General features: G+C 38.5%; 1 protein-coding gene across 7 annotated transcripts in view; it reads right to left on the bottom strand.

Moving 5' to 3' along the window:
• Window positions 1-12920, bottom strand: part of MYT1L (myelin transcription factor 1 like) — a 527336-nt gene that overhangs the window by 192597 nt on the left and 321819 nt on the right. For all 7 annotated transcript variants that reach the window (XM_060187042.1, XM_060187047.1, XM_060187048.1 and 4 more), the window contains exon 5: window positions 6273-6430. The gene's annotated coding sequence lies outside the window, so the exon portion shown is untranslated. The remainder of the gene's footprint in view (window positions 1-6272; window positions 6431-12920) is intronic.

Here is a 12920-nt window from a genome sequence, read left to right as displayed (position 1 = left end):
GGATCCTGATGACCCAGAAAAATAATGAATTCACTGCCTGCTTGCTATATTGTTGTTCAGGTTAACAGTGGAGGGCCAACAAAATAGCACACTTGCCTAGTGTGCTGTTTTGCCATGTACGTAATCCAGGTTTAAAACTGAACCCACTGCATTGAAGGGCATTTTGGCACTGTTTTCTTTTACTTTCTCAGCCTCTCTCTAAAGAAATAAAAGTTCATAGTGGACAGTTGAAGTTTATTTCGTGTTCATGTATTGTTCTTGCCTCTCAGGACCCTATAGACAGGTGACATATTCTCTTTGACATATTCCCAAATGGAAGGGATCTATGTCTCAGATCCATTTGTGCCAGCTTCCATTTTGCCCCTGATCTTTGTGCGTGAACTTCTTCTTCTTCTAGCGTTTGCCTGTGCATGAACTGAGGCAGGGCAACACTCTTCAAGGAGCTAGGCAAGTGAAGTGTGACAGCTGTCTCCATCTTTACGCACTGTGTTTCATTCCCACTAATCTCAACTGAGTGGTTGAGAGAATGAATGTGCTGATTTTCCAAAATTTTGCTGGTTCCCTGGCACATAAATAAGACGACAAGCTGGTGCTGCTTTCTTCTCAACTCAAGGTGTCATATGCTTGCCTGAAGGCATGCAGATAGAGTAAATATAATCTCCAAATTATAGATGTAAACCATCATTTGTCACATGGGTGAAGATACCACTCTCTGTGTATTTTAACTGTTTATTTAGAGCACCAGCCATTATATTGACTCTTGAGTATCTGAACAAGTACAGTCGTACATAGGTACATAGCTGTAAAAGATGGTCTCCGCAATGACTTCTGGGACCATAAATTCAGTTATATCTGTAAGACCTAAAAAGAGTGTGAATCCAACTGCTAGTTCTCTTTCACTTACGTACTTCACTAAGTATAACCTCCAGTTTCTTCCATTTTGTCCCTGAGGACATAATATTATCTTTTTTAATTGTTGAGTAATACTCCATTAAATATCTATTCTATAACTAAAACACATGAATGTGAAAAATAATTAGTTAACCTGTATTTATGATTTTGGGAGAACTATGGTGGCTATCTGTGGGGAGCCAAGTGGGGGTTGGTACCACAGAACTTTGGTGGTGGAGTGATGTGGAACTATAGTTACATATTTAATAATCCACCACTATCTGATAATCTTGCAAATCAATATTTGATCATTAATAAAATCATAATCATATTAAAAAGTGCATGTACTTTACTTTCATGTGTGTGTAAGTGTGCACACAAAGTGGGAAACACAAACTTCTTTTTGAGTTGAGTTTCTCTTAGTCTCTTGAAAATATCCCTTTGTACAACTAGCTCTTTATCTTTAAGGAGTTTAGATGCAAAATTTCTTTGGCCAGGAGAAGAGTGAAGAGAGGCCTTCTCCAAATTCAAGTTCTTGGAGGTTGGAGAAAATGGGTCTCCTGCAGATAGAGGCACCACCAAGGGAAGCTAGCACTGGTCTATTCCTATCAGGCTCCTTCCTCCTATCTTTGGGGAGAGAGAGAGAGAGAGAGGAGAGAGAGAGAGAGAGAGGAGAGAGAGAGAAAAAGAGAGAGAGAGAGAGAGAGGAGAGAGAGAGAGGGAGAAAGAGAGAGAGAGGAGAGAGAGAGAGAAAAAAAGAGAGAGAAGAGAGAGAGAAAGAGAGAGGAGAGAGAGAGAAAGAGAGAGAGGAGAGAGAGAGAGAGAGAGAGAGAGGAGAGAGAAAGAGAGAGAGAGAGAGAGAGGAGAGAGAGAAGAGAGAGAGAGAGAGATGTTCTATTTTAGGAAATCACTCTTGAAATTACTTGTCCATTCTCCTAAAGTGCATCTGTTTACAAATGTTACTACTCAAGATACTAAAGTTTTTGAGAGTAACATTTTTAAAATTCAGCATATAGCTGTTTTTTAAAATTTTTTTATTATCTTTACTTATTTATTGGATAGAGACAGCCAGAAATCGAGAGGGAAGGGTGGGATAGAGAAAAAGAGACACAGACAGACACCTGTAGCACTGCTTTACCACTTGTGAAACTTTCCCCTGCAGGTGGGGACTGTGGACTCGAACCTGGGTCTTTGAGTACTGTAACGTACACTCAACCAAGTGCATCACTGCCCGGCCCCATATAGCTGCTGTTTACATTGCACTTTTCTTATTACTATGTCTCTTAAATAGTTAGTAAGTCACTGAGAAGACACTCAAATGAAAAAAATAAAATGAGTCCAAATATAAAACCTTTTATGAGGTGTGTAGGAAGGAAATTGTATACACAAAAAAGCCAAAACATGAATTCTATTATAGGGTATAATGGGAAGCAGTGAAGAGTGATGGGTATAAACCTGAACTTGAAATTAAACTCACCAGATCCACTTTATTCCTTTCTTAATGTCAGTATAAACTTAGACAATTACTCCAAGCTCCATGTGCCTCAGTTGTCTTAAGTATATGACAATAGAACCTTATGTATCCTAAGGATTTCAGATAATCAAAGAAGAAATGGTTTTGAAAATGTCCCAGAAATAATTTCTTTATAGCTATGATGTTATTTTAAATCTATGTGAATAGACCATGGGCTGGGTTCTTCCTGTTTCTGGTGCTATGTTTGGTGTCCTCTCTAGGTTTTCATTCTGGGTTGAATTGAAGCAATCTTATGTGGTGGTGGCAGTTATCTCCATGTACAAAGTCCAAGACTTACCTAGTCAGTGACTTTGGCTAAGATTAGTCAGTTGGAGGAGTCACTGGAGCTATATTTTATGCACAAATCCCAGTCCTCATGTTCTAAATACTGTTCCCTCCTTTACTGATATCTTTATGAGTTTGCTTTTCCCCGGGGACTTCTGAAGGCTCTTTTCCTAACTTGTCCTCTTTCAAGCATGCCCAACTTCATCTTTCACCAGTCTTTCTGCTCCCTTTTAGGTTGAGTTCCCTTTAATCCTTAGACCTTCTTGGTGCTCTGACAATTGTCACATCTCTGTCCCTCCTTTGCACCCACAATTATCCAACAGAGTTCTGACTCTCCATCCCGGACCCTTTACCTAGCAGTCTGCACACAAGTGAATGGACATAACTAAAATCTTTATTTCTAAAATCTTTATTTCATAACTCACTAGTTACCAGTTTCTTATATTCTAAAAGTTTTACTTATCAAGTCTCATTCCTCAGGAAATTTGATATGTTTGCTTCATTTTCTTCCAAGTAACCATTCTCAGAAGTCCTTGTTATTAGTGTGTGATTTCCAGGTGCACATGCCCTCAGAGGAAATGTCTCTGCTGATTTAAGGTCAAGGGCCCACACATATGTGTTTAATTCAATGCTACCCTTTAAATCTCTGTTCCACAAATGTTAGAAATCTAACTTCTCAGACTATCTTCATCTCATATCAAATTCAAAAAAATTAATTCAGTACTATGTTCATGCATATCTTACTAAGGATCTTCTCAAACTCTATATAGTCTTCTGTTTTATATTTACTGTTCTCACCTCTACCTTCCCTCATATTTTTGTGAATTTCTTTACCAGACATGCATTTCTTTGCTTCACATAAAGAAAGGTTTCTTCCTTTATTTTCTGTGGACTTATAATACCCCAGCCTAAATCTAGTAGTTCTCAGTATTCTTTTTCTGAATAAAGAAGTAACCATTATTTCAGTCGGAATGCTTGAAAACATATTTGGCATTTTTCTTCCACCCATTTTCCTATCAAGTAATTTATCATGTCCTGTTTCTCATATGTTGTCATTTCTTTCCACCTCCCCGAATACCATTCTAGTTCATGCCCTTGCCTCTTAACACTGTTTCATTGTGATAACTTCTTTCTTCACTGTATTTTGCTTCTCTATCAATTCATTACATTTACAGTGACATGTCCTGATTCCATTTCCATCATGGAATTCTCTGACTTGAGATTACAGAATTGTCCCATGATGACTATCTCAGATCTAAGCAACAATACCTGTCTTTATTTTATTTCCTTCTCCAATTGTTAAGCCAGCTCCCCCTGCTCCACCCTGCATTCCTGATACTATGGCCTATCTACATAATCATTGTTTTGCCTGAAAGATCCCCACCCATTCCATTCCTTTGACCTATCTTTCAAGACCCACCCTACCTCCAGGGTATCATTAATCCCACCAGTTAAAACCCTCACAATAGTTGTGAAGGAAGTTTCTACCTTCCCAGCACCCTTTTGCCTTTCTCAACCCCTTTCCTAGCCATTTCCATTTTCAACTTGTCACTTCCAGGTCTGGCCTTTAAAAGCATTGCTCTCTGATCAATAAAGACATTGCATTGCCTAGCCCACCATGAGCTTGGTTCCTGAGTCATCTATCTCCCGCATCGCTGAGTAAGTAGCAGCCCAGGCTGGATCCAGTTGAGTTTTCTCCAACTGAGGGAGTATGTGCCCAGGAAGAGGCACCCCCATGATAGCCTGGCACTCCAATGTGGCTGAATTGAAAAATAAAATAAAATAAAATAATCACATACAGTAATATATCAAAAACTGCACTGGGAATAGAGCAGTAGTTGTAGACTCTTCCTCTGGTCACTTTCCTCATCAGAGGTAAAACCATTCTTTCTAATCCTATGGCATAAAAAAATTATTAAGGGAGTTTTCCCTTTGAATGTTTATTGCTTAGAAAAGGAGGCTCCATTAATACAAATGTTTCTTAAGCTGCTATTTTTCACTTACCCAAAACTTACAGTTATCTTTCCAGGTGAAAGTCTATGGAGTAAGCTAAATTCTTGAATGAAGGCACAGTGTTTTTCAGAATGCATTTACTATAATGTGTCCAACCAGGCCCATATGTTATCCCTCTAGCAGATATTCAAATTGTTTTATTTTATTTGTTCATCCCATTACTTTAAGAGGTATATGAAACATCAAGGCATATTTGTGCACACTTTACAATATAGTTTTATAAACTATTTATAGTTTACTGTTGAAAATGTAAAACTCCATGCACATTATAGTAATGTATGGTTCCTCATTTTCAAGTGCTACCATCAATGAATCTTAAGTGTTATATTTATTGAGTGACACAATATATCTTTGTTCATTGCTGCTTAATTTGGTAACTAAATGCATTAATGCAGTGAAAAGATAGACACAGAAGCTCCTAATATAGTACTCAAGATGTGCATGGAATCCTATATGCTGCCCAGTGACTTATTGTCTGTGTGGTCACTGTCATTTCCTGGAACTGTCTTCAATGGGCTCTTTTTTTAGACATCTGCTCATATTCTATTAATCCATATAAAGGGGAGAATGAGAGACTACCAAATAAGACTTAAGGAATATTTAGAGGGCACAGGTACATATAAAGTCACATGGACAGAAAAAACAATTATCAAATATGGAAAAAAAGGAATCTAGAAAAGCAGTATAGAGTATAAGCCTAGAGTGGAAAAGATTCTAGGATTGTAGGGGACTAGAAGGAGCATTAAGCTCTGTCTGACTACAGGGACTGAATGTTATACTGAATACACTTTGCTAGTGGTTTTACTTTGATGCCCTCTAGTCAAGCACAAATAACCTTTTTTTTTTCTTTTTACAAAGGTCATGCATAGAGGTTCATTCATCAGGTGCTAAGTTTGGCAAATAAAGCCCCTTCTGACCTGATATTGTCTGGACTTGATCGGGGGGGGAGGCTAATGTGAAGTTTCTATAGAGAAATTTCAGGAAGAGGGAGGACAATAGTCAGATGTCTATACTCTACAACAAACGGGACATGAAGTTGGCAAGTGTGCTTTCCAAGAGTGGTCCAAGAGGATGGAGAAAAAAATAGAAGTGAGGAAGGTAAAGAAGATATATATATATATATATATTTTCAGAGTAGGGTTCATTTTTCCATCAGAGAGGGAGAGGTGATGAATATAAAAAGAGAAGATGAGTATGGAGCAAGCATCTCAGTGAGGAAAAATAGAGACAGTGAGGCAGGATGGAGGGAGATAGGAGAGGAAAGGCTGCAGAGAGATAAAGAAGGCTATATTGAGTGAAGGCACAGGCAGACCTGGGGAACAGGGGAGGTCTATGACTTGAGGAGACACAGGAAGATGCACAGGGGATGGAGCATTTGTTTTGGGATTCTGTGGTTGCATTGAAAAGATGTGTGTTGATAACAGTTTCACAGAGCAGGTGTTGAACCCATGTCAAGGAAATGAGTGCTGTCCTTTGTCAAACAACAAGTACAGACATTGTAGGGAGGGCTGTGGCTGTCCTGCCTCAATTGCCCTCACACAGCCCTGAAGGAAGGAACTCATGGCTTTACCTTGCAGGAAGTCTTCTCTTCTAGGAAGGGAGGCAGCGTGACTCTGTGGGCAGGACACAGGCCCAGAGTTAGGGTTCTCTCAAAGTTCTAATCCTGGTCCTCCCCAGTTTGTGACTATGGTGAAGTCACTTAATTTTTCTGTGCCTTGATTTCTCCATCTGCAAAATAAGAAACAGATGTAACGTAATTATGTCGTTAAGATGTTAGGAAAACATGAATGGAAGTCATCCTCTGTAACATAAGGATGGAATTTCCTTCAGATCTAGGAATCAGGTATTCTCTTTTCCGTCCATGGACAGGTTGCCCCTTGAAAATGTGTCTTCTTTGAATTGGAGATCATCTAGAAGGAAACACCTCTGGGCCTGGCTCAAGCAGTTTGGTCTGATACAGTGTCTTTCTGGAAATCTTGTTTTCTTGGATTTTTCCAGCTAAGTCAACTTTTCAGTCTGGGAAACTCCACTCTCCTTGAGAAGTTTCTCAAATTTGCATCCCACATGTATCAGCATCCCTTCAGATATCCTTATATAGACAGACAATTCTTCTGGCCCTGGGATGGAACCAGAATACCCAAATACAATCTCAGGAGTAATCCTACCCAGACTTTTTGTGTTACTTCTTTAGTATAATTTCTCCAGAGCCTATAAGACTTGTTTTTGCAAAGTCCGTAGAGGGAGTTGGGGTGGGGGATAAATAGCATAATGGTTATGCAAAGACACTCATGCCTGAGGCTCCAAAGTCCCAGGTTCAATCCCCTGCACCACCATAAACCAGAGCTGAAAGTGCTCTGGTAAAATATATAAATAAATAAGTCTGTAGAAGTAGGGAAATCTATAATACATTGCTTTAAAAAATTATTATACCATTTAGCCATAAACTTTTTTTTTTTTACTAATTTTGTGAATGAAGAAATAAACTCTCAGAAATAGTAACTATACAATCTTTTGGAATTTTTGAGAACTGTGACAGTTGAGGGGAGGCACCACATTGGTGGAGGATGTGGCAATTTACACCAAATATGCATGGTTGTGAAATTATACCACTAAAATCTTATTATTTTGAAAAGTCTGTTAAACACCAATATAAATAATAAAAATAAGCAATAGAAAGCAGGAAAGGAAAAACAAGAAAGAAAGCTGTACTTTGGGTAAAGCATACATTCATCAGTAAAAGAGAAAGAGAATATAATCTACTCAAAGAAAAATTTTCAAAAGCTAATTAATACATTTGCAAGTTAAGTCCATTTTCAATACATGTGCAGATGTTTGCCTTTTTCAGTGAACTCTTTCATTAAAACCAGAGTTAAAAGAAAGCATATTTGGAGACCGGGTAGTGGCACACCTAGTTAAGTGAACACATTACAATGCACAAGGACTCAAATAAGCTCCTGGTCCCCACCTACAGACAGAAAGCTTTACAAGTGGTGAACCAGGGGTGCAGGTATCTGTCTATTTCCATCTCTATGTCCTCCTCCTGTCTCAATTTCACTCATTCTCTATTCAGTAATAAATAAAGAAAATATAGCTTAGAAAATAAAAAGTACTAAGCTGTGGCACACCCAGTTAAGTGCACATATCACTAAGTGCAAGAACTAGGGTTCGAGCCCCAGCTCCCCACCTTCAGGGGAAATGCTTCATGAGCAGGTCTGCAGGTATCTATATTTTTCTCCCTCTCTCTGTCCACCCTTCCCTCTCAGTTTCTCTCTGTCCTATCAAATAAAAGTAGAAATTAAAAAAAAAAAAAAAGGAAAAATGGCTGTCAGGAGCAGTGGATCCATAGTGCTGGCACCTAGCCCCAGCGATAACCCTCATGACAAAAAATAAATAAATAAATAAACAAATAAAATGCAAGCAGCTAATACTCAACTTAATGTTAGCAATGTAATCAAGAGAAACACATACAAATAGTTCATAATGTTGAAAAATTAGACAGTGAAATTATATATTAATGAAAGTCACGTCAACTATAAATTATGGTTCAACAATGTTTTTAGCATAAATTAAATTGCATCAGAGATTCTTATTTTTAACCATTGACACATAAACCTAAAATGCATTTGTTTGTAGGTTTTGTGTTTTACTAACAGTAAAGCCATATTAGACAATACCCTTTTGAGCAGGGTAGATAGCATAATGGTTATGCAAATAGACTCTCATGCCTAAGGCTCAAAAGTCCCAAGTTCAATCCCCTGTACCACCATATATCAGAACTAAGCAGTGCTCTGGTTTAAAAAAAAAAAAAAAAAGACAAGACCCTTTTGAGAACAAACAAAAGAAAGGGAACAATTCTCTGACAGAAAGTAGAATGCTCACATCTTTAATCAGAAGATGGTTTTGTGCAATTCAGACATTGTTCTTACCCCAGAAGGCTAGGACTCACTCAGTGGCTGGAATGAGCAAATGAGTTGCTCCTTGAACCTCTTGGCTACATACTGTGTGTGACAGTTCCATTTAGGGACAATAGTCTCAGAACTTAAGGATTCTTTACAAGAAAGAGGACTTCTTTTGTTAACATAAAAAACTAGTGACAAATTTCCACTGAAGAATTGATTTAAGGAAACCAAGGCCCCAAACCTCATTCATTTCATTTTTTTAGTACTATTTTTTTATTGGGGAATTAATGTTTTATTTATTTTATTTTGTTTTATTTATTTTTAAATTTAGTTCTTTATTGGGGAATTAATGTTTTACATTCAACAGTAAATACAATAGTTTGTACATGCATAACAGTCCCCAGTTTCCCATATAACAATACAACCCCCACTAGGTCCTCTGAATCCTTCTTGGACCTGTATTCTCCCCACCCACCCACACCCACCCCAAAGTCTTTTACTTTGGTGAGATATGCCAATTCCATTTCAGGTTCTACTTCTGTTTTCTTTTCTGATCTTGTTTTTCAACTTCTGCCTGAGAGTGAGATCATCCCATATTCATCCTTCTGTTTCTGACTTATTTCACTCAACATGATTTTTTCAAGGTCCATCCAAGATTGGCTGAAAAGGGTGAAGTCACCATTTTTAACAACTGAGTAGTATTCCATTGTGTATATATACCACAATTTGCTCAGCCACTCGTCTGTTGTTGGACACCTAGGTTGCTTCCAGGTTTTGCCTATTACAAATTGTGCTGCCAAGAACATATGTGTACACAGATCTTTTTGGATGGATGTGTTGGGTTCCTTAGGATATATCCCCAGGAGGAGAATTACAGGATCATAGGGTAGGTCCATGTCTAGCCTTCTGAGAGTTCTCCAGACTGTTCTCCACAGAGGTTGGACCAACTGACATTCCCACCAGCAGTGTAGGAGGGTTCATTTGAACCCACACCCTCTCCAGCATTTGCTGCTGTTACCTTTTCTGATGTATGACATTCTCACAGGAGTGAAGTGGTATCTCATTGTTGTCTTTATTTGCATTTCTCTGACAATCAGAGACTTGGAGCATTTTTTCATGTGTTTCTCAGCCTTTTGGATCTCTTCTGTGGTGAATATTCTGTCCATGTCCTCCCCCCATTTTTGGATGGGGTTATTTGTTGTCTTGTTGTTGAGTTTGACAAGTTCTTTATATATGTTGGTTATTAAACTCTTGACTGATGTATGGCATGTAAAGATCTTCTCCTATTCTGTGAGGGGTCTCTTGGTTTGGGCACAGGTTTCTTTTTCTGCGCAGAAGCTTTTTAATTTGATGTAGTCCCATAGGTTTATACTTGCCTTAGTCTTCTTTGTAACTGGATTCGTTCCATTGAAGATGTCTTTGAAATTTATGTGGAAAAGAGTTCTGCCAATATTTTCTTCTAAGTATCTGATACTTTGTGGTCTAACATCCAATTCACTTGGAATTTACTTTTGTATTTGGTGAAATACAGTGGTTCAGTTTCATTCTTCTGGCTGTTTCAACACATTGTTTCCAACACCATTTGCTGAAGAGACTCTGCTTTCCCCATTTAATAGTCTGAGCCCCTTTGTCAAAGATTAGATGTCCATAGGTGTGGGGGCTCACACCCCACTCTCTCAACTTGACAGATCATCCAGGAAGAAAATCAATAAAGACATAAGAGAGCTAAATGAAGAGATAGATAAACTAGAACTATTGGACATTTTCAGAGTCATTCATCCCAAGAAACTAGAATACACATTTTACTCAAATCCACATGGGTCATTCTCAAGGATAGACCATATGTTAGGCCACAAAGACAGCATCAGAAAATCCAAGAGCATTGAAATCATCCCAAGCATCTTTTCAGACCACAGTGGAATTAAACTAACACTTAGCAATCAACAAAAGATTAGTAACAGTCCCAAAATGTGGAAGCTCAACAGTACACTTCTTAACAACCTCTGGGTCAAAGAGGAAATAAAGGAAGAAATCAAAATGTTTTGAGAGTTCAATGAAAACGAAGACACAAGCTATCAAAATATTTGGGATACAGCTATGGCAGTATTGAGAGGGAAGTTCATAGCTATACAAGCACACATTAGGAAACAAGAAAAAGCACAAATAAACAGCCTGATTGCACATCTTAAAGACCTAGAAGAAGAAGAACAAAGGAATCCTAAAGCAACCAGAAGGACAGAAATCACTAAAGTTAGGGCAGAAATAAATAACATTGAGGATAAGAAAACCATACAAAAGATCAACGAAAGTAAATGTTGGTTCTTTGAAAGAGTGAACAAAATCGACAAACCTGTAGCCAAACTCACAAAACAAAAAGGGAGAGGACCCAAATAAATCGGATAGTAAGAGAAAGATGAGATATCACAACAGAAACCACAGAAATTCAACATATCATGCGAGGCTTCTATGAACAACTATATGCCACCAAGCTAGAGAACCTGGAAGAAATCGATGATTTCCTAGATACCTACCAACTTCCAAAACTAAGTAAAGAGGAAGTGGATAACATGAACAGGCCCATCACAGCTAATGAAATTCATTTCTATATACTGACATATTTGTGCATTCACAGTATCCATATGGAGAACTTGAAGGCAAAAACAAAACAAAACAAATAAACAAACAGACTGACATTAATTAAAGGCAAATAGGGCTCACCACTACTTAAGACACCCCAATTCCCATGGCTGGGACATAGGAAGTTAGTACCTGCTCCTACTAACTCAAGTGATTAGAGGAGTGGGATCTATTTAGCTTGCATATCGCCGTAACATTCACTTTCTGGAGTACTTCTCCATAGTATTAGCATTCAGTTTCAAGCAGTTTTGTAGAACAGGTAAGGTTTGAGGCTTTGTCTATCTAGGGATGTTTATTATAGTGCCATGTAAATTATTAACTTCTGCCCCAAGATTACAATGTACTGTTTCTTTGTGAACATCTACCATTGGCCAATCCATCTGAGTACTGACCCCCTGGAAGTATGAGCATCCTCTCTAAACATGTCCTAGGATGCGCTCTCCCCTCCAGCTTTTCTCTGGTAAGGCATTTTTCTTTACTCTGCTAACATTCAGTCAGCCATACCATCTGGACACTGTAGATCCTTGAGAACTTCATATTCCTTTTCTCAAGTATTTCCTTTCTTTGTTTCCTTTATTGTTACTTCCTTCTGGATACACTTGGATAGTGTAAATTTATCTTCCTTTTGTTCACTTTGTTTTTCACTTATTCTCTATCTTCTGGATCTATGTTTTTAAAAAAGTTACGAGAGGGGGTCGGGCGGTGGCGCAGTGGGTTAAGCGCACGTGGCGCAAAGCGCAGGGACCGGTGTAAGGATCCCGGTTCCAGCCCCCGGCTCCCCACCTGCAGTGGAGTCGCTTCACGGGCGGTGAAGCAGGTCTGCAGGTGTCTTTCTCTCCCCCTCTCTCTCTGTCTTCCCCTCCTCTCTCCATTTCTCTCTGTCCTATCCAACAACAAAGCAACGTCAACAATGGCAATAATAACCGCAACGAGGCTGCAACAACTAGGGCAACAAAAAGGGGGGAAAATAGCCTCCAGAAGCGGTGGATTCATGGTGCAGGCACCGAGCCCAGCAATAACCCTGGAGGGGAAAAAAAAAAAGTTATGAGAGAGAGAGAGAGAGAGAGAGAGAAAATAATATCCTGACTTTTGATATTGGGAATTGAACTCAGAGTCTCACAATGTAATTGCTATTTGGATGAGTCACATCTCTTGTCCTATGGATGAGTTTTCAGCTACATTAAAAGTTATAATTCTATGTTATATTCCCAAATTAGTTTTTTTTCAGAGTTCCATCTTGCATTGATTGTGATGACCACTGTTTTTTAGAAGGTGTTAAAAATCCCACATCTCACCATTGTGCCACCGATATTTCACATGTGGCAAATAACAGACACTAAATGAATATTTGACTATTAATGAAGTGGAGGAAGAGAGTGTCAGAGGAAGTAGGTAAAGAAGGAAGAGAGAGATTATGGAAGAAAAGAGGAAGAAACAAAGAATCCAAATTTTGACCCTGATCTCCTGAACATTTGAGCTCTTGATCCAGGGTGCAAACATGATATAATTAGAAAATGGCAGTTACAATGAAAAAAAAAAGCATTTTACAAAACAGCAGTTGTTTGTTGAGTCCAATATTGTTTGTGAGGATATCAGGAATGTTTGAAGGGTTGCCACAATCACAACAGTTTCTCCAAGACATCACTATCTGCTTTCGTATGATTATGACTGTCAGATATCCT

The sequence above is a fragment of the Erinaceus europaeus genome, chromosome 3 (assembly GCF_950295315.1).
Source record: "Erinaceus europaeus chromosome 3, mEriEur2.1, whole genome shotgun sequence".
Taxonomy (NCBI): domain Eukaryota; kingdom Metazoa; phylum Chordata; class Mammalia; order Eulipotyphla; family Erinaceidae; genus Erinaceus; species Erinaceus europaeus.
The sequence above is the reverse complement of the archived record's forward strand: the minus strand, read 5'-3'. Positions and strand labels throughout refer to the sequence as shown.